General features: G+C 39.9%; 2 pseudogenes; one reads left to right on the top strand and one right to left on the bottom strand.

Moving 5' to 3' along the window:
• Window positions 1-21,852, bottom strand: part of LOC148005534 (polyubiquitin-C-like) — a 1,830,776-nt pseudogene that overhangs the window by 1,712,437 nt on the left and 96,487 nt on the right.
• Window positions 10,154-10,668, top strand: LOC148005536 (ubiquitin-conjugating enzyme E2 variant 1 pseudogene; annotated as a pseudogene).

The following is a 21,852-nucleotide window of genomic DNA, read 5'->3' as shown; positions in this document are numbered from 1 at the left end:
TGCGCTGCAATTGAGCATCCTGTAAGGCCTTTTCTACAACTTGTAAGGCCCGGTTTGCGGCTGGGGTCAATGCTCTCGGAGAGGAGATATGAGAGTCCCCTTCCAAAATATCAAATAAGGGCTTCAACTCAGCAGAGGAAATCTTTAAAAATGGTCTCAGCCAATTTATATCTCCCAATAACTTTTGGAAATCATTTAAGGTATGCAAATGATCTCTGCGAATCTCTAATTTCTGGGGAACTATTTTTTCAGGATAAATGACCGATCCCAGAAATGAGCCAATTTCTGCAATTTGAACCTTTTCTACAGCGACTTGTAGTCCCCATCGTCCCAATGTTTTAATTAAGATGGGATATGAGGTCTGTAAGGTTGTTAAATCTTTATCACATATTAAAATGTCATCCATGTAATGAGCCAGAAGCAAAGATGGAAATTGCTTCCTTATAGGTTCAAGGGCTCGTTGCACATATAGTTGACAAATAGTGGGGCTATTGGCCATGCCTTGAGGTAGGACCTTCCACTGAAATCTCTTATCAGGTTCAAGATGATTAGTAGCTGGTATAGTAAATGCAAACCTCTGTCTGTCCTGTGGACACAAGGGGATGGAAAAGAAACAATCCTTAATGTCTATAATTATTATCTTCCATTGCTTAGGTAAGGCGGAGAGTAAGGGTAGGCCTCGTTGGATCGAGCCAAATAAACGCATCTGTGCATTAATGGCTCTCAAATCATGGAGAAGTCTCCATTTTCTTGATTTTTTCTTTATCACAAAAATAGGAGTATTCCATGGTGAAATGGACGGTTCTAAATGACCAAGCTGCAATTGTTCATTAACCAATTTAGTGGCAGCTTCTAATTTTTCAGAGGATAGATGCCATTGAGGAACCCATATAGCTTCCTCTGTAAGCCAGGGTATGGGCATAGAACCCTCAATGGCACCTAGGAAAAACCCAGGCCTTGTTTATGGGGGTTTGCGACTGGTTCAATGGGCATGAGACAGCCCTGTTCTAATCGCCCTAGGCCTTTCCCTTCCTTATAGCCCATCCTTGACATCATGTGGGCCACTTGTGGGGGGTATTTGTTAGATAAGGTTAGTCCCATGGTCTGCATAACATCTCTCCCCCAAAGATTAACAGGTAGGGGAAGTACATAGGGAACAAATTGTCCCTGTCGGCCATCGACAGTCGTCCAAGTTAGAGTGGCAGAGCTGATTTTAGGGCACGACTGGTAGCCTAAGCCTTGTAGCGAGTGAGAAGATCTTATGGTAGGCCATGATTGAGGTCACCATTTTGAGGAAATTATACTTTTATCAGCCCCAGTATCCAGAATGCCTTCAAATTTCTTTCCAATAATTTCTAAGCTCAATTTTGGGCGGTTGTTAAGATGAACCACCAAATATGCCAAATCATTACCAGTGGACCCCATGGGCCCCTTGGTATCCTGTATTGTGGTTTGGGAGCATGGAAGGAGTAATAACTGTACTATTCTATCTCCTTCACTTATGGAAAAAACCCCATCAGGACTTGAACAAAGAATCTGAATATCAATAGAGTGCTGAGCTTCAACAAGGCCTGGATGGACTATCAGTCCTTGTAGGGCGAGAGACCCTCTCCCAAGGACAAGGCCTATGGTTCCTGGGGACAAAGGCCCCACAGTCTGAGCAGGAATTGGCTGAATGCCCATCTGGGGCATTAGAAAGAAGTCGGAGGCGGCACACAGGTCCAATTTTGTGTCACCTCTTGGGGAGTCTCCTCTGTCAAGGTCATGGCTTTCTGAAAGCGGTTCCCATATCTTTGAGGGCCCTGGGACCGGGGGCCCAACGATCCATTTTTTGACATCCCATTAGGCTGAGCTTCCAAAGGAGGGAGTAGTTTTCCCTTAATATCCCTCACTGAACAGCACTGGTCAGGCCTATGTTAGCCCTTGCCACATCGGGCACAGATAGTTGCAGGCCTCCTGTCTCCCTTGGTTATCCTACAGTCTCTTTTTAAATGGCCCATTTTTCCACATTGAAAACATGATCTTGTATCTGTCCCTTTAAGGGGGCGTTGCCGGGACTGGAGAATGGCGGCCGCCAAGCCTGCGTTAGTAAGAGGCCCGCCGAGTTCTCTGCAGACTCTGAGCCAGTCCTGTAATCCTTTGTTTTTTCTGGGTGCTATAGCTGCCCAGCATTCCTGGGTGGCTTGTTCGTAAACGAGCTGTTCTATGAGCGGTGCTGCTTGCTCCGCATCACCAAATATTCGTCCTGCAGTCTCTGTCATTCTGGCTACGAAGTCTGAGAACGGTTCCTGAGGTCCCTGGATGATACGAGTAAGTTGATTATCGGCCCCGCCTTTCCTAGTGAGTGCCTTCCAGGCCTTAATGGCCAAGCTGGAGACTTGAATATAAGCGCCCCAATGGTAATTAGCTTGGTCCGCTGCGAAGCGACCCTGTCCTGTCAAGAGTTCAAACGTCCATTCTCGCTCCTCAGGCGTTAACGCCGTGGCATTAGATCTGGCCTGTGTTTGAGCTGCCTCATACCAAAGGGCCTTCCATTCCATATATTGGCCCATGTTCACAAGGGTCGCTTTTGCAATCATCTGCCAATCAGCGGGTGTCAAATAATTTAGGGCCAGCCTTTCAAGAATGGTTAGGGTGAAATTGGCTGTAACTCCGTACTTTCTGACAGACTCCGCCAGCTCTTTTATCTGATTATATTCGACTGGGGCATGAACCCGCTCACCCTCCTGCGTTTCAAAGACCGGGAACATCATCCGCAGCTTCCTTCTCACCCTATCGGGGACTAAAGAGAATGCGCAAGAGCGCTCCTCGTACGGAGGGGGTGCGGTTGGCGACTGCCGCGGCAGAAGCTTTTTATTACCTTTCTTTCGTTCCTCGGGGTGATATTTCTCTTCCTCATATCTAGCTGCTTCCTCATCTAACTCGGCCTTCTCCTCTGAATCTAAGATTCCATTCTCAGAGCTATCAGAACTGTCGAGGTTCAGCGCTTCTAGCTCTTTCACAGGGTATATGCTGGCTCCCCCTCCCGGTTGCTGTGTAGAGAGGGAAGTGCCGGAATCTGAAAGCTTTAACACTCCCTTATCCGCGGACTTAATGGGAGGGCTCTTTTTCTTTCTCAGGACGTCCTTTTTCTTGCGCGCGCCTAATCTCTCACTACGTTCAGTTTCTGACATACTGTCTCGAAGTACCTCGAGAGTGGTCTGCCCTCCTACAACTGCTGCCTTGCACACTTCATCTGTTAAGCAATTTTTGACTAGTTTCCATATGGCTTTAGTTCCTAGACGCAGATTTTCTCTGCCAATTTTCTGTCTAGGTCCCTTCCAAGTTTGTCCCATGAGGCAATTGTAAATGAGCCTAAGCAGGCAAACCACGGAGCCACCCTGTCCACTTCTTTCACAAAGTTTTTAAGTGTTCTTCCTCCAATTTTAATGTCCCTCTGCTTTAGCACCGTTTCCAGAGCCGTGATCACAGACTGTGAGGATCCCATGAGGGACCAAGAACGCCCAGCGGCTTATCTACGTCCGTCTGACAAGGCATGAGTAGAAACAGACACGCCGCTCTCTTATATACGGGAGTCTTACGCGCACTTCCCAGGCAGTGCTATCGCGTCCCTGCTCCCCAACAGTAAAGGGGAGCTGCCCGAAGCTCACTTATTTACGAGAGACTGAGACGCGCATCCAGCTGCTGTCCTTTTAGCAGCAGAAACGGTGAAAACAGTACATAATAATAAGAAAGAGTAGGGTGGCTCCGAGAACAAATACCATAGCCTCAACAAATCCTTCCCAAGGCGGCGACAACCCCAGACCAAAATCCAAGAAAGGCATGCCTCTCTGAAAGTATTTTTTTTTACCTGCAGTTCTGAATCCTCCTTGTCACCAAGGGGTCTCCGGAGGTGCTGATGAGGTCTTTTTCCCAGGTTTCTGGCACCAAATGTCCCACGCTCCGTCTCGCCAGCAAGAATGACACAGGACACAATGGATACTTCTGCAGAAATAGCTTTAATGCATCTTGAGAGTGAGAGCACAAGCTTACAATACAGAGACCCCGAGTGAGGGAAAGGTCTTTCCCTTATATAGGAAACTATCCTCGCCTAGGACGTGTCACTCTCTGGCTGGTCGCTGCCAGATGTGCCAGATGACATACCACAGCATACGTGTCCCCCTGAGTGAGGAATTTACCAGGCGCTTGCGTATTGCCCTTTTATTAGGTGCATCCTGCCGGATATCGGCGCCATCTTACAATGGAGAATGTGAGGACGGCCCTCCACAAGTTCCCTTTACGTGACCTTAGTAAATTGTTTTAACAATCTCTTGGAATGTGTTCTGAGTAATAGAAAGTATGGTTACTGTCTAAGAATCAATTACTTGGTGACACATGGGAGACTGACAGAATTCTCTTTGCAGTTTTGACTATCAGAAAGGGATCTACTAGCAGTACTACTATTAAGAGAGCTTAATAATCACTGATATTTCAGTAATTCTTGTAGGATCATCCTTAAGAATTAAGAAGTCATCTATTTGTCTATATAGCATCGCTGCAAGAGAGTACATCTTTATAGATCTGCAGCTATCTGCTCAAAAAGGGTGGGGTAGTACCTAATGATTGCTATATATGTTTAATAATAACAAGAAACATATATTAATATCAGGAATCTTTCCTAAAATGAATTCTCTTGGGCTTCGCCTATAAAGCAAAACTGTTGCAGATTATAATCTGAATACCTCCTACTATGACTTCTGACAAAAATGTTCCCAAAAGACTGGTTCCTAGGCCTTTTCCTTGTAAAGATTGAGTATTGGAGTTAGGAATATTGTGGGGCCTCACCTTGGCAGTTTGTTTTGGGTTGTAGAAGATAGCAGGCTGAGAATGCCATGGATAACAAACAATTAAACAGTGTTTCTTTGTGGCAGCTTTGGTTTCTATCTTCAAGTTTCTGCCTTCACTTTCCCTTATGATGATCTAATCTTAAGACAAAGTGTTTCTGTATTAAGTTGTAATTGGTTATGATGTTTTATCCTAGTAATAGAAATCAAGCTGCAGCACATGGTTTCTGGTGCTCAAACTCAGGTCTTGATGTAGTGTGGCAAGCCCTTTGTTGACTAAACCATCTTTTCAGCATCAACCCTTAATATTTCTAAAAGATAGTATTTTCAGTGTAAACAAAGTGCAGTTTTCCATAAGGATATATCATAGGTCTGAAATTTTAATTAAAGGAACCTGGATATAACAAAACAACACACACTTTAGCAAAAACTCTCTTGGTCAACTGCCACTACACTGAGTGTGCATCTGTGAATTTGCAAGACAAAACAGTTGTCAAGGAGCTGTGGTATAGTGATTAGCATGCCAAACAAATTAGAAAGTGAAGGAGCAAAATGCTTGACTGGTTTGTTAGCTAAAATTAATTTGCATGGGGATTTTGTACATGGCATACAGTGTCTTTACCTGTGAAAATTGAACATATAGACAGAGCTGTGATATTAATGTGTGTGTGTGTGTGTGTGTGTGTGTGTGTGTCTCAAATATCTTGAGTCACAGCTCCTCCTCCACATGTCTTGTACATTAGATGAATTGTTCACTATTATTTTTCTGGCAAGGAAGAAAAAAAAACTCAGTGTGGCAGCACACAGCTGTACTTCCAGCATTCGAGAAGTAGGGACGCAAAGAACAGAAATTCAAGGTCATTTTCAATTACACAGTAAAATTAAAACCAACATAATGTTCATGAGATGCTGCCTCAACTATTTAAAGCTAGAAAATGTTGTGCTTTAGGAAGTGGATGGGGGCTGGAGATAAACTTCAGAACAATGCATCCCTAGCATGTACAAGGCACTGATATACATTCTTCTATAACTTAACCAGATATAATGACTTGAGCTGTTCATCCCAGGACTCAGGATAAGATTTTATCATACATAAGGAATTTGAGGCTTGCCTTACCCTAGATCTTCTAAGAAAGGGCAAGTGTGTGTGTGTGTGTGTGTGTGTGTGTGTGTGTGTGAGAGAGAGAGAGAGAGAGAGAGAGAGAGAGAGAGAGAGAGAGAGAGCAAGAAGAGGACGACGGGAGGAGGGAGGCAGAGGAAGAGGAAGAATGAAGAAGGAGGAGGAGAAGAAAAAGAAGAAGAAGAGGAAGAGGTAGAGGAAGAAGAAGAGGAAGAGGAAGAGTTAGAGGAAGAGGAAGAGGAAGAAGAAGAGGAGGAGGAGGAGAAGAAGAGGAAAAGTCATGTGGAGTTTCATAGAATATGTATTCTATGAGGTTTTAGATAAGCAACTGTTTTCAGTAGAGGCATTCTTTTCAGTTATATTTTGAATACTAATTGATAACAGACTTGCTGTGAAAGAACAGCATCAAGAAGAGAGTCCAAATAACAATTGCTATCATGTATGGTTATTAGTTTGACATAGTTCCCACTACGACTATTGCATGATCAATTTAATTTTATCCTCACAGTGAACAGAGGAGGAATGTTACATCTCTAAAAATATGTAGATTTTCACAGTGTTATATCTTTTAGACATCCACAGATGAAACACAGGTCTGTCAGGAACCAACTATGTTGATCACCATGTTACCTTGCAGCATTAGCTAGAGTATGCTTTGCTCAGTTTGGTCTTCTCCTTTTAGATATCATTTCCAGTTATTTCTATACTGAAATGGCCATTGAATGCAGCAATATTTCAAATCACTGCTTCAGTTAGATCAGGTATCTGGAATTAGATGGATCAAGAGAAAAGAGACAACATTGATTGCTGACACTGCAGTGCATCAGGAGGAAATACTCACTCTGACAGAGAAGATCAGTCATTTCAACTACTTGTACCCAGAGTGTTGAACTAGCAAAATTTCTGACTTTTTAGTTTATTTTTTCACAGGACACCTTTGTAAACATGTCAGTTAGAGAAATGCTTGTTGGCTGCTTAAGCCTTAGCTGTGTAGGTACAGTATGTCTAAACTTTTATTTCTGCTTGAACTTACTATTTCCAGAAGCCCAGATCATGTCATGATACAAAAAAAGAAATGAATTAACAATTTGAAGTACATTTTAAATCAGTTGGAAACATTCTAGATTATGATTATCAAAACACATTGATTTCTGTTTAGGAGGAGACATTTGAAATTATGAAAAGTAAATAGCAATGGCCACATTCTAAAAGCTCTTAGTCGACATGGGGTAGGTTTTATTATCAGACCTTAGAAATTCCAAATCCTGACTGTAAATATAATTTACCAAGTTTGCAGAGAGTGAAAACAGCAGTCTTCAGAATTACTCAGAAGTGATGATAAGAGATAACCTAGTGTGGGAAAGAATTTGCTGCAGAAAGAAGAGAATTCAAATTTCTGTGCCCGCACTTTAAAACAGTCATGGTTGTATACAGCTATAACCCCAGTGCTATGATGACAGGGAAAGCATTTCTGGAGCTTGTGCACAGCAAGATAGCATCAGTATAAGTGAAAGGCTTTGAATTGAGAAAATTGTGTAGAAAGTTATAAAAGAGGATACTATTTATTTCTCTGTCTTCTGCTTGAACACATAGGCATGAAATACATAGACAGACAGACAGACAGACAGACAGACACACACACACACACACACACACACACACACACACCATATCACACACACTAATTCTTGGTGGTCATGTACTGAGGAATATTAAATTAAAAATTTATAACCTTGAACTCATGAAAATGTCCACTTGACCTTTATAATTGCCATTGATCATGAATACTATTTTGTGAACCATGAATCCACATATGTAAAATAAATCAGTTGTCAGAATAAAGAAAGCGCATGACATATTAATATTAGAAAATTTAAAAAAAACATTAGTTTATTATTTTGGGTGTGTGTGTGTGTGTGTGTGTGTGTGTGTGCTGCATGTGTGTGTGTTCACGTAGGTCTTCTGATTCCACAGCATGTTTATAGGCCAGATGGCCAATTTCTGTAATGGGTCATTATCTATGGATTCCTATGTTTAAAGTGAGGGTGTTAACCTTGTTCTGCAAGTCCTTTTTCCCTCTTGCTGGCCCAACATAATTGTCAAAATTTAAATGAATTTCTTATAAGCAATTGATGAAGGTTACTTACTCATCATGAAGTTAGAAGTTCATATTGAAGCTCAGCAAGCCTCTGGATTGACAATTCCATTTTATGTCAGCATAAGAGACTTGGATATCATTTGATAAGGGCTTATGACTAGTTATATTAATATTCATAGAGTGAACAAATTGATCCTTGAAGAAGTCACCATTAAATTGGAAGACAAAGAACAAGAGTCAAATAAGTCCAGCAGCTACTGAGATGCAGTCACTGACTGAGTTGAGTCTGAGCAAACATCAAAGAAACAGTGAGCTGTACTGTAGCCTAAGTAACGATACAAGCAAAAGCACTAAAATTCCTTGAATGAGGCATATAGGTATGGGAAAAGCACTTCAACCTGGGACTTCACTTGACTTAGGCTGCATAAAAATCTACCTTCCAGAAATATACCTAACAATGAAGTTGCTCACCTCATCTCACCTGCATGAAGCTGTATATGTATCAAACAATGGACTAAGACTCCCTGCACATAAATTGTTTATAAACTTCTCTTTCATGATCAACTCCCATTCAAAAGTATTCAAGAGCATATCCACATACTGGAGGGAGAAATCTGTTTCAACTGGCCTGAGACAGTTTAGAATATATACTCAGTAAGTCATATTGAATCCTCTGGAACAACTTTCAAGGGAAACATCCTGTTTAATGTCATATACCTAGTGATAATGAATATGCATTTGATTAAATCAAATGCATCATGGAAACTGATGTTCACAGTTAATTAAGGCTTGCCTAATCAAAAAAAAAGCCAATCAAAACAGAAATATCCACACTGAACTCTAAGTAAACAATTCCTCCTTCTCGAGAGGTCCACAAATTAAAGCTACACTGAATACCAGTGTTTCTCACTTTGCTTTTGAATAAAGTTTCTTTGTCACCTTGCTCTCTGTGACTTCTTGTAATAAGATGAAAACATCCTGGAAACACCTCACCTAGACAGTAACCTCAGATAAAACTGATAAGCATCTTCTTCAAATAATGACACGAATTATGGAAGCTCCAAAAGAATTCTCCTGTTACTTTCTTGTAAAAACTTCTAAGAATGACACAAACCATGTCTAATCTCATGCCTATTCAAAGAAATCAGAAGTTATAAAAAAATTCATCCTAGTGTTGTTTTTTGTACCAATTTCAACTTTAAGATATTAAGTACAATCACATTGGAATTCTTTTTTCTCAGAAGTTTTGATAATGTCACCTACAATTAAACAAGAGGAGAATCCTTAATGAATTTCTCTAAAATACATTTGCATGATAGATAAAATATTAACTCTAGAATGAGAATATTAGAAAAATGCTTGTTTCTGTGTTTTGCATTGAAAATATAATTTATACCACGTTGTCCTTTTCAAAATGCAGATGTTCATAGTATACATATTAGATTATGTGGACTATTAATAATAATAAAAGTTTCTAACAATAATTGAAGAACAGAGCCAGTACTTTAAGACAAAAATGCTTCTGTCACCTTTAATGTATATAGTTTTTGCTATAGGTACACAATGATTTCTACATATGAAAGTCTAAATGCTCTACCGCTCATGCTTTCTGGTTTCAAGAGGTGAAATCTTCACTAATAGCTTTTAACTTCAAAATCAAAATGAAAACAAAATTCATGAACAGAAAGAACAGAAGGAAAATAAAAGAAGGGAAGGAAGAAAGCATGGAAGGAAGGGACAAAGGAAGGGAAGAAGGAAGGAACGAAGGAAGGGAACAAGGAAGAAACAGGAAGAGATTTGGTAAGTTGCTCATTTGACAGGCTACATGCCAGTATATAAGACACCCTTGGATGAGGTCCAAAACTGTACAAGATCAGGCATGGTTGTTCGTATCTATAATTTATTGATGAATATCAGACATTCAAAGTCATCACGAAATATATAGTGAGCTTCAGGCAAGTCTGGGGTTTATGAGACCTTGTGGAAAAGAGAGAGAGAGAGAGAGAGAGAGAGAGAGAGAGAGAGAGAGAGAGAGAGAGAGAGACGGAGAGAGAGAGAAGGAGTTAGGGACCTAGGGGTAGAGGAAGAAAGGAAGGACTGACTTCAAGCGATAGCGACGCAAGATGGCAGCCACCACAGGCTCGGGAGTAAAAGTCCTTCGAGATTTCCGACTGTTGGAAGAGCTGGAAGAAGGCCAGAAAGGAGTGGGCGACAGCACAGTTAGCTAGGGTCTGGAGGACGATGAGGACAAGACACTCACAAGATGGACAAGCGTGATAATTGGGCCTCCACGAACAATTTATGAAAACCGAATATGCAGCCTTAAGATAGAGTGTGGGCCACTCTAGTATCCAGAAGCATCCCAGTCTGTGAGATTTGTAACAAGAGTCAATATGAACGGCGTGAGCAGTTCCAATGGAGTGGTGGATCCATGAGCCATGGCAGTGCTGGCAAAGTGACAGAATTCCCACAGCCTCAAAGTCATCCTGCAGGAACTGAGGCGCTTGATGATGTCAAAAGAGAACATGAAGCTCCCACAGCCACCAGAAGGACAGTGTTACAGCCATTAGTCACCAAGGCCCCGGCCTCCTTTCCCCATCCAACCCAAGTCTTCATTTTCCACAGTAGTGAATTTTCTAGATCAATCTGTAGACCTCAAAGTACTGGAGAGGAAGCCCCATTTAGACTTCATCCTGAGACACTGCTCTGATACTAACTTCTTGTCCATTTGAAATACCTAAGTTGTGCTGTGTAACATCATCTGTTGAGTATAACCGCTGTCTGCCTGGTTGAACTTATGGGATCAATAAGGTGTGTTGAAATTGGTTTCCTTTGGGAGCGGTGGGCACAGCTAACGCAACTGTGGACAGACACGTCTCACACAATCACCTGCTGCTGGCACTTGGCCTGGGTATGCCTTTGCCCGCCCCGCCCTCTGCCACAGCTGTGTGGTGGCCCTTAGAGTAGATGGGGAGGTTTCAGGTAGCAGCTGTGGGACTGAACACCACTAGGCTTGGGGTTTTCTGGCTGTACCCATGCTTTCTTAAGTCTTAAGTGATTGCCCCATCCGAGCCATGGTCCCCACTCCTCCACTCCCACCCTTGGTCAACGCTTAGATTGTAACCTCCCCTCCCCTAAAATTGGCTGCGGGTGAGGAATTCAGAGCTTCCAGTCTCCCCACCTTTATCAAGGGGTGCTGCTTTCCCCTCCTCAAGTCCCTTGTTGCCCATCATCACCCAACACTTGCTGTGGCCAGAAGCCATCAGATGAGGTTGAAAAAGCCTGGCCTCCCTCCCTTAGCTCTGGACCACACTTGTTCACCTGCCACCAGCCTGGGAAGGGAGCGCTGGGTCTGCGGCCCTGCCACCACAATCAGCTCTTGTGCTTTGAGCTCAGGTCTAGAGGTGAACAGAGCAGTCACAGGGCGACTCAGATGGGCCACCGCTCAGGGTCCTTGGATATATGCCTAGAGAAAGGCCATGTGGAGAGTCCTCGGTGCACATGGTTCTGAGTTGGTTCCTTTTCCCATAATTGCTTTGATTTTACAAGTTGAAGAGGTTTGAACAGGACTCTCAGTCACCCTGATCACCCATCGGGTCTGGAGTGGAGTCTGACAGTTGGAGCACGAGGCCCTGACTCTGCCAACTCGGGTTTAGTGTTGCTCCTCAGACCCTGGGCAGGGACCCAGAGGAGTTCTGTGTCACCATGTTCACAGATCCTTTGCAGATAGGTGGGCCTGGCTCCTGGCTCATTGACAAACTCCCCACTCTATTCAGGACCACTAAATGTTGAAATGTGGATGCATACTGAAATAAAGGCAATTCGATGTGTTGCAAAGGGGAAAAAAAAAAGGACTGAGCAAATGAAACACTGGTGATTCTTTCTTAGTCCATTCAAGCCTCATTAAGTTTCAAATTTTTCAAACTAGCTATATGTACAGCAAACTTCAAAAAGACAGTGATAATAGCCATATGGCAGTCACCTGGGGAGGGAATTTGCTCACAGTGGTAGAATGTAAATGAGCTGAGTTGATAGTATAAGAATTACGCAAATCCTCAACTGATTGATTTGAAGTATCTTTTCCCACATATGAGCTTACTTTAATGAGAGGAATCGTGGACATGTCAATCATTAATGAAGTACAATTTTTTAAGCCTTCTCTATTCCTATTTTCAGTCATGGTGACTTCATGCAGGATTTTCTGATAGTATATATCAGTATGATATCATCTTACTAAAATCAATAGGAGATATAGTCTAAATTTTTGAATCCCAATTAATTAAAGATGAATATTTACACAAAATTGTTTGTATCAAATTCGACAAAGTTGTTTTCGTGAATAAGAAAGGCACACAGAACTAAACCCTTAACAAAAATTAAAATCAGGACCTATAGAAAAGCTTCATGGGTTTTCCTTGGTCTCTAGTAGAGAACCTAAGTTCAGTGTCCAGTATCTATACTTGGTGGGTCATTACTACTTGTCAATCGAGCTCTGGAAATTGAGTACACTCTCCTACATTTTGCAAGTACTTGTACTCATTTGTGCAAACATGTACAGATGCATGAAGCAAATATTTAAAACCGCATTTAAATATGAAAAACTAAAAAAAGTCAAAAAGAAAATGAAGGACAAAGAACAATGATTTGAATATACGTCATGTTAATGCTGTACATATCTATAAAAAAAGTCATTTAACATAACCTTGAAGCAGCATAATTCAGATAGTTACAATGCAGTCCCACACTCCAACCCAGTATTTAATATCAAATTATTATCTAGAGTTATTCAAATCAATAATTTCTACAGGTGCATTTAATAGTCTTTGTTCATTAAACTAATCAAAATCTATGTTGTAGTTATTTGAAGAGAAAGAATTTTATGAATCACGTGATATCAACTGAATAAATATGAAAATTATGTATGCAAACTTTACAAAAGTTAGTTTCAACACGAAAGTATAAATTTACAATTTAATAAACAAGGAACTAATTGATCAACCAAATGTTAACAACTAAAATTCATCTATGTATGCAATAGAAAATAATATTTGAGATATAAAATTAACACTTATGTTAGTAAAATAATGCATAAGTTATTTTACTTAAAAAGAAAATCTTATGATCGTATTAATACAGCTAGAAAACATTAAGAAAAAACTTAATACTCTTAAAAATGGGATACACATGCACACAAATTTAGAAAAGTTTGATACATATACATTATATTATAATGTCATTTCAAAAGTTAGAACTATCATTGTGTTTGTTATGAATGAAAGGAAGATGTTTCAGACCATAAACAGAAATAAAATTTTCTGGAATTTTACATAAATAAAAGGCATTTAGAAACTAAAATTTTTAATAACATCTCCATCATAATTAGATGGGTATGTTCCTGCCTTCTTGCAATGAACATTGAATTGATCTCTATTGTATGAAGAAAATTGTGATAGCTGTTCGGTACAGAGAATGAAAAGCTGTCTCTGGACAGCTTATGGTTATCACACTCATGAACCCACAGCACCTGTCACATGATCAAGCCAGCTAGAGTCAGGGCTTAGATGGGGTGACCAATCCTTGCCAATGCCATATTGAGGGGCTTTTGGCATTTGATGGCTACTGGTGAATGAAGAATCATTCATTTTGGGGGGGGGGTATTGCCTTGGTAATTTGCTTGTGCTTCAATAGATTCCCTTCATGAGTGACACTAGATTCTGATTCTTTGGTGAGATCTAAAAGGTAAACAGATGAAGACATGGTGTCAGGAGATGTATTATAGGAAATATGGTGAGATTTGGTAAAGAGAATGTAGAGTGCATACAAGTATATTTCTTTATATAAAAAATAAAGAAAAGTATGAAAGGACAAATGTTTACTTAATTAACAGAAGATAGAATATCTCTATAGACAAATTCTAAATAGCTTATATACATAAAGTTAAAAATAATAGATGAGTTTAAAAGATGTACAAATTTTCTTCACTGTTTAAGAGATCATCGTAAGAGATCATGGAAGAGAATGTAACATATTCATTATACATTATATTATATTATATTATATATACATTATATTATATTCATTGTATTATCAGTTTGAGCTATTTCCTCCCTGTTAAATTATAAGCATTTCCAAATTCCTCAGAAAACAACCTCAGAATAACTACTTTTAGTCCCCCAAAGTCCAGGGAATTGGGGCAAAAACTCGTCAATGGTTTCTTCAAGCTGTACATAATTATTTTTATATTTATTACTAAACTAAAATTATGATCTTTTACATTGGCACAGAATTTATTTGATACAAATTTAGATTTTTAAGATTTTCTTTAATATAAATTTCTCACTGATTTAAAATTAATATTGTTACTCTGATGTACACGTATTGTGCCTATACAACACATTTCAGCATATATGGCTTATACCCAGTCCTTTTCTGCTATTAAAAAATGAAGCAGAGCTGATTAAGCACATGAGTTTAAGGCCGAATAGCAAATTCATGTCTCTAAGTTTATTGTTAGAATGCTTTCAAGATAATTTATTAAGATAATTAATCGACAACAGTCCTGACTACTTATATAGTTAGATGGTTTCTAAAAAACACCAGAAGTCCACAAAATATGACGTTTAATGTTCTTTAACTTTTATTGAGACATGTCCGCTCCCACCGGCTCCCCTTTGGTATATTCAAAGAAGAAATTGAAAATCTCCATCTCCACATGAGGTGATTTATTGTGGCAGACAGGCACTATGCAAAAATTGCTCCAATTCTTCTACAGACTAATTACTGTCCAGAAAAGGAAACATTGCAGAATAAGTTGGCTGAAAATTTCTGCCAAGCCAGAATGATTAGCCCTTCAAAATTCAGTGTTTCAAAAGTCTGTCTGATGTTCCTAGGCCAGAAGGCTGAAGACTTGCTCTCACATGTTGCTCACAGGGGACTGTACAAATAGAAAATTGTCTCTATAACCTGTCTCAGTTCTAGAAGCCATGCTAGGCTTCCTATATTTACAGATATATGGGTCATTTTCAGATTACTGGCGGGGTTGAAAACTTAGTATAATCTTATAACCCACTCAGACTATTTAACTTTGAGAATACATATTTAATTAGCTAGTTATCAGATAATACATAAGCTAGCCAGGATATAACAGATTTTAAGCCTTTTAAAAGCTAAAATATATAACTAAATGTTCTGTTTAACTGATAAAAGTTTGGCTGGGAGTTAGGTACATCTTATACTTTTAAATTACAGAATAATAGTTGTGCTCAACTTATATTTGAGAAAAAATTTTCCGTTTTTTTTTTTAATCAAAAGGGTAAAAGAGTAGATTGATGTCATTATTAAGGTTAAGGGAGGTACAGGATAGAACCAGGCCTGTCATTGGATAAGAAGGAAGGATGGGTGGGAGAAAAGTTTTAGAGAGGCACAGGAAGCCAGAGTGAGAATGTGAGAGCACAGAGAACATGGCAGTAGATTTTTAGATGCCTCTCTGTACATATTACAGGATGTTATGACTATTCTCAAGGGATGGGTGTGTACAGGATTTTGTGCCATCTAGATTGGCAAATTATATATTATCAATTGGATCAGAAAATATTGTTTGATGTGTTCTTTCATAAGGCAACTTAATTGAGTTTAAGAGAGTGTATGGTGGCCAGATGCATGGGCCTACCAAAGAATTGGGATGTGTTTGCCTGGCGTGGTGGAAACCCAACCAAGAGGGCTGTGGATGAGGGAGGAGCAGCCTGACACGGTGCCGTGTTGAGAAGAATAGTGTGTCAGAAAGTAGATGGGGGCAGCATGGAGCCACTGAGATAAATTATTGCTATTTCCAATGGCACTAGAAATATTAAGGGAGTGAGACAGCTAGGGTATACCTGGGAACAAGTTCTGTCGGGTTTTTTGTTTTGTTTTGTTGTTTTTATTTTTACTGCAGCACATATATTGTGTGTCGAGTGTCCTGAAGGGAAAACATGCTTAAGTCCTTGGGTATGAAGTGATTTATTGCATCATGGCCACATATAACCATGATGGGATACTAAAGACAAAGATAGGAGAGTGAGGATTTTTAATTTCCAAGAAATTATAGGATTTTGGTGTTCCTTAATCATATGATTTTTTTTGGGTAGGATATCTACCTTGTGATCTAGACTAATAGATGAATCACAGAAAGAAAAAAGGTGGAGGCAGAGTTACCATTAAAGGTTTTTGGGGCCTGGGAATCAGATGAAAGGGACAGAGAGACTACAAGGCCACAGAATATGTTGCTTATCAATTATATTGAGAGGTTACAAAGGGGATGGCAGGTTTGAGGAAAGCAGCCAGTTAAACAGGACTGTGATCTAACACTTCCCTGCTTATGAAAGAAAATTCAAAAGTCACATCCAGCTGGAAAGTCTTATGAATACTATGAAGTTCCTATTAATGTGGGGAGCCAGGACTGCCCTAGGCTGTCTGAAAGACCTGGACAAAAGACTAACTGGAACACTAGTTCTATGCCCTTACCCAGGATCACACTTGTCAAGGCCTGTCTGATGCTGAAGCCAATGCCTTAAAGGAGTCAAGGTTGAGGGTAGAGACTCTTCCCTTAGGTTGTGGTTATCAGTTCTTAGGCAGCTGTAACTGTGGTATCCATGTTCTTTTCGTCAGCATTGTCTGACGTAATCATTTGCTGACTTAGTTGTTCCCCATGTACAACCACCAGTACCTCCAGGACTGAAAATTATAAATATGATTCTACAATTTCTAATAAAGTGCAAATAAATTTCAAGCAATCATCACAAAAATGTTTACTAACAGCAATCACATTTTAAATCAGACAAACTAAAAATAAATTGAACACCATGTGCTCCAGCTGTATATCCTCTGAACATAACCCCAAGACACCAAATTACTACAGAGGTTCTTGTACAGTTTCACCCATTGTTGCTTAGTTCCCAGCAGGGAGGAAATGCAATTCATATGAATCCTAATGGGGTGACTGCTCTGCTTTTCCTTTCAGTTATTTTGCTATACTGCCACTATGCCATCCTCATCGTGCAATCCTAGATAGCACAGTGATCTATGACTCCAACATATAATGTTTGACTATGTAATTGCAAATATTGTAAGAGAAATGAAGTCTTAAACACTGCTATATATTTATTTAAATGTCCCTGTTTGTTTTATTCCAGAGACTGTGCTACAAAAGGTACATACACACTTCTCCAACAATGACCTCTTGAAATTCCTAGGCAAATGTATGGGACTAGGAAATACCATCCTGAGTGAATTTACCCAGTTCGTAGATACTAGTCCAAAGCTTGGAATACCCAAGATACAATTCATAGACCATATGATGCTCAAGAAGGAGGAAGAACAAAATGTGTACACTTCAGTCCTTCCTAGAAGGGGGAACAAAATACTCAAGAGGGAGGGGAATATAGGGACACAGTGGAGCAGAGACTTAAGGAAAGGCCATCTAGATACTGCCCCATCTGGTGATCTATCACATATGCAGCCACCAAACCTAGTCAGTATTGCTGATGCCAAGAAGTCCTTACTGATGGGAGCTTGATGTGGATGTCTCCTGAGAGACTCTGCCAGAACCTCACTGATATAGATAAGCATGCTTGAAGCTAACCATCGGACTCCATGAGGACTCCAATGAAGGAGTGAAGGAAGAGCTGAAACGGTTTGCAAACCCATAGGAAGAACAAAAATATCAACCAACTAGACTTACCAGTGCTCCTAGGGATTAAACTACTAAACAAATAGTACTCATGCAAAATCCTAATGCTTCAGTTGCATATGGAGCAGAGGATGGCATTGTCTGGCATCAATAGGAGGAGAAGCCCTTGGTCCTGTGAATGTTCCTTTCTCCAGTGCAGGGGAATGGTATGCTATTGAGGTGCGAATGGCTGGATGGGAGGAAAAGCATCCTCATGGAAACAGGGGGTGGGGTGTGGGAGAGTGGGTAACTGGGCAAGGGAATAACATTTGCAATGTAAATATATAAAATATCAAGTTAAAAAATGTTACCACTGCTCTTAATAACCCTATATAAGTTTTTAAAATCCACTTGCCAAAATTCTTACTAAGTCTGTTTTGTGTTCACACATGGACTATGATGGATTAACACCATATCTGGGAATATCTTCTCAATATTAGACATAACATCTGAATATGGGATTATTTATATCCATTTTTTGTTCAAGAAGAATCCGATGCCAAAGAAAATTTCCTCTTTTTGATTAGCATGAAAATTATATTCAAAATAAGCTAATAAAATAAAGGATACCTGAGTGTATACACATTCATATACATATTCATATATATGAATATGTGTGTATATATGTATACATGATGTAGGCCTCCTTCACAGGGCATCTAGGCCTTAACAGTTCCCTCAGGCCTACACATTGCATCTAGGCCTTCATGTTTTCCCTAGACCTTTAACAGACAGCAGCTTTGCCCTCTGAGCAACCAGTCTACAGAGGAATTCATAGAGAAACCCTGTCTGAAAAACTAGGGGAGTGAGACAAACAGATTAACAGATCTTGCTCTCTCTCTCTCTCTCTCTCTCTCTCTCTCTCTCTCTCTGTGTGTGTGTGTGTGTGTGTGTGTGTGTGTGTGTGTGTGTGTGTGTTCAACTGAGGAGGCACTGGGAAATAAATGTTTGTCCCTCCTCTGTAAGCCAGGCCACCCCAATACTGCCTTTCCTTTTCCTTAGTTTGTTTGGTTTATTCCAAGTTAATTGTATCTATTTCTTTAATTTCCTCTTCATTTCTTTAGTTGAGTCAGGGGTCTTTGCACATAAGCCCCGGAAATGAGTACCTGGATCAGGTCTGCAGCCTGCTCACAGGGTTCTACCCACCTCCACCTCTCAAGTGATGCAATAAAAGACATGCAGCACGCATCTGGCTTCTTTTCACTGTACATTTACTTTGGTTCCAATGTTCATTCAGGTCTGAGAGAGGAGGGAGGGAAGGAGGGAACAGAGACAGAGAGTGACAGAGAAACGGTGACAGAGAGGGAGAATTATAGGTTATTGTTCCATCGCTTCAATCACTGTCTGTTATATGCCATCTTGGCAACCATGCCCTGACACCCTTCCTTGGGTAAGATCAAGCATAATGACGGCAACCGTATAATTCCTGCTTAGTCGCACTGAACACCCTAGTCATCACTACCTGTGGATAATTGTAAGGGGGATCCTCTGATCTAGAGGGTCAGAAAGACAGAGAGACAGACAGACAGACAGAAAGACAGAGAGACAGAGGGACAGAGGGACAGACAGAGAGACAGAGACAGGATGGACAGGACAGAACAGGACAGGACAGGAGAAAAAAACAAGAACAGAAACAAAAACTCAAAATGGAAGTCCGGGTCCAAATAGTCTCTGTCTGCACTGTCACTCTAGTGTTGGTGGTTCAGCTTATAAAAGCTGTTTAAAAGGTTGTTTAGTCCATGGAAGATCGAGGGCAGGGGTTTGATTAGTTGATGTTGTCCTTCTTATGGGGTGGCAAACCCCTTCAACTACTTCAACTACTTTCTGTAACTCCTCTTTTTGGAACCTTGTTCTCAGCTCAGTGGTTGACTGCAAGCATTCTCCCTTCTTCCCTCCTTCTCTTCTTCCCTCCCTCCCCACACCGCTCTATGTTTGCATGTTTGTGTGTTTGTGTGTCTCTGTATATGTGTGTGTGTGTCTGTCTGTCTGTCTCTGTCTCTGTCTGTTTGTCTTTCTAAGTGAATGTCACTTTTCTTTTCTTAGATAAAGTGATGAGATAAGAGTCTTACCCAAGCTATGCAAATACGTCCTTTAGGCTGAGGCCAGAGTATTTTTTCCCTCTGTTCAACTATTTATAGACCTAATACTAGGAGCTTCTAGCCTCCATGCAATCCAACCTTCCAAGCTGACTGATTCAATATGGTTTCTCTTGGCATCTTCATGAGTTGTTCTACTTGGACTCACATTAACCTGGACAATGTGTTACAATCTTCTGGATCCTTCTAATTCTCCAGCTTTTTCTGTTCTCCCCAGTGAATAGTTTGTTCTCTTAGAACCTGAATCTGTAAATCATGTCCAGAAAACTTCCGTAAACACATGCCACACAGCACAACTTCTCTTTCTTGCTCTACTTCTCTCTGTCTTTTTTTGTCTATTTTTGTCTCTCTTTCTCTACTCCTGTGTATTCTCTTATTCCTAAGCTGTTCTCATGTGAATTGGGCATATTTTATCTGTGATATATTCTGTCACTTTTTTCTTTGAATTACTACTTTATCTGGCCCTCAATTATATGACACTTTCAAACATGACTACTTCCTTATATAAAGTAACCTTACAATGTACAATCATTTTGCTAATATTTATCTACCTAGTTCTTACCTGGACCTATTGGTTGTAAAGAATTAACCTTTCAGGATGCCTATATTTATGGCAGAATCTTTCTGACCTTTCATATATGATGTCCTGTGTCTCAAAGATGAGGGTATTAGAATAATATTATTCTACACATTTTCTAGAAGGTTGAAAGATTCAACTTAAGTCTTATTTTATGATCCAATTAACAGCCATCAGTCCAAAACACAAAGTCACTAAAACAAATCCTAGTTGGATCAGGTAGGGTGGGAAGATATCCCAGTGATTAAGCAGGCAGGAAATGTTAGAGAGACGTGGAAGAAGATTATTTATTGCTCAGCCTGTGTTTTTATAAAAGCTAGAACAATAAACCCAGGAGTGGGACAACCTACAGTGAGCTGGGCCCTCCAACAAAATTATTGATCAAGAAAGTGCCCACAGGCTTTTTCATTGGACAATCTTATGAAGAATTTTTTCTCAGTTAAGATTTCTTCTTCCAAGTTAGCTCTAGTTTTATATCACATTGATAAAAAAAACCTTCCTATATAGTTTGTAGGTGAGAGTTTGTGGATGTATATCTCTAAGCTTGTGTATTGAAGTGATATCATTAAAACTTTTACAAAAGAATGGCTAATAATAACCTGTGTGTGTGTGTGTGTGTGTGTGTGTGTGTGTGTGTGTGTGTGTGTGTTTCTTTAATTTCGCAGGCTTTCGCCCAATTCTCGGTACCATCTCGGTGTGGGCATGGGGCACCAACAGTGTATATCAGTGAAATTATGTGTGTATATGTGTTTCTGCATGCCCACAGATATATGTATCATGATAGGGTATTAAAGAGGACAATGACTTAATCTAAAGAAATGCTTTAGATTATAGCACACACCAGCAAGAAAACATTCCTTTTTTGGCATGGGGTAGCAATTGGGCTTGCAACAATAAATTATGAAATTTACTAGGAAGAGTGAAATAGCTCAGTAGGTAAAGATATTTGTTGCCAAGGCTGTTAACCTTGGTTTGGTCCGTGGGACATACGCAATGGAAGGAGGAAATGGATGCCATAAATTGTACTCCATCATCCACATGTGTGCAATCACATGCAGAAACAAGCAAATACTCAACTAAAAGAATCAGAAAATTAGAATTCTATAAATATAGGACTTAAAATATATGCAGAAATTAAAGTAAGGAAATAGGTTGACATGAGATATGGTAAGAATTCTGTAAAGCTGATACATACCCAGACTTAGAGAAAGTATCCCTATACATATGTGTGTTCCGTTTCTCCCATTTCTGGAGCAAGAAAAAAAAATTCTTACATGGAATTTCTGCTTAGTAGTACAGAGCAACAGAACATAATATTGAGAATTAAAAAAGAATACATATATAGTTCATATGAAGGCAACTTGGTCTTGCAGAGATAAGCTACACAACTCCTGGATACTCTAAGTTCAGATTCATGAACATGTATTACTCA

This window comes from Rattus norvegicus, chromosome 5 (genome assembly GCF_021556685.1).
Source record: "Rattus norvegicus strain SHRSP/BbbUtx chromosome 5, alternate assembly SHRSP_T2T, whole genome shotgun sequence".
NCBI lineage: Eukaryota > Metazoa > Chordata > Mammalia > Rodentia > Muridae > Rattus > Rattus norvegicus.
The sequence above is the reverse complement of the archived record's forward strand: the minus strand, read 5'-3'. Positions and strand labels throughout refer to the sequence as shown.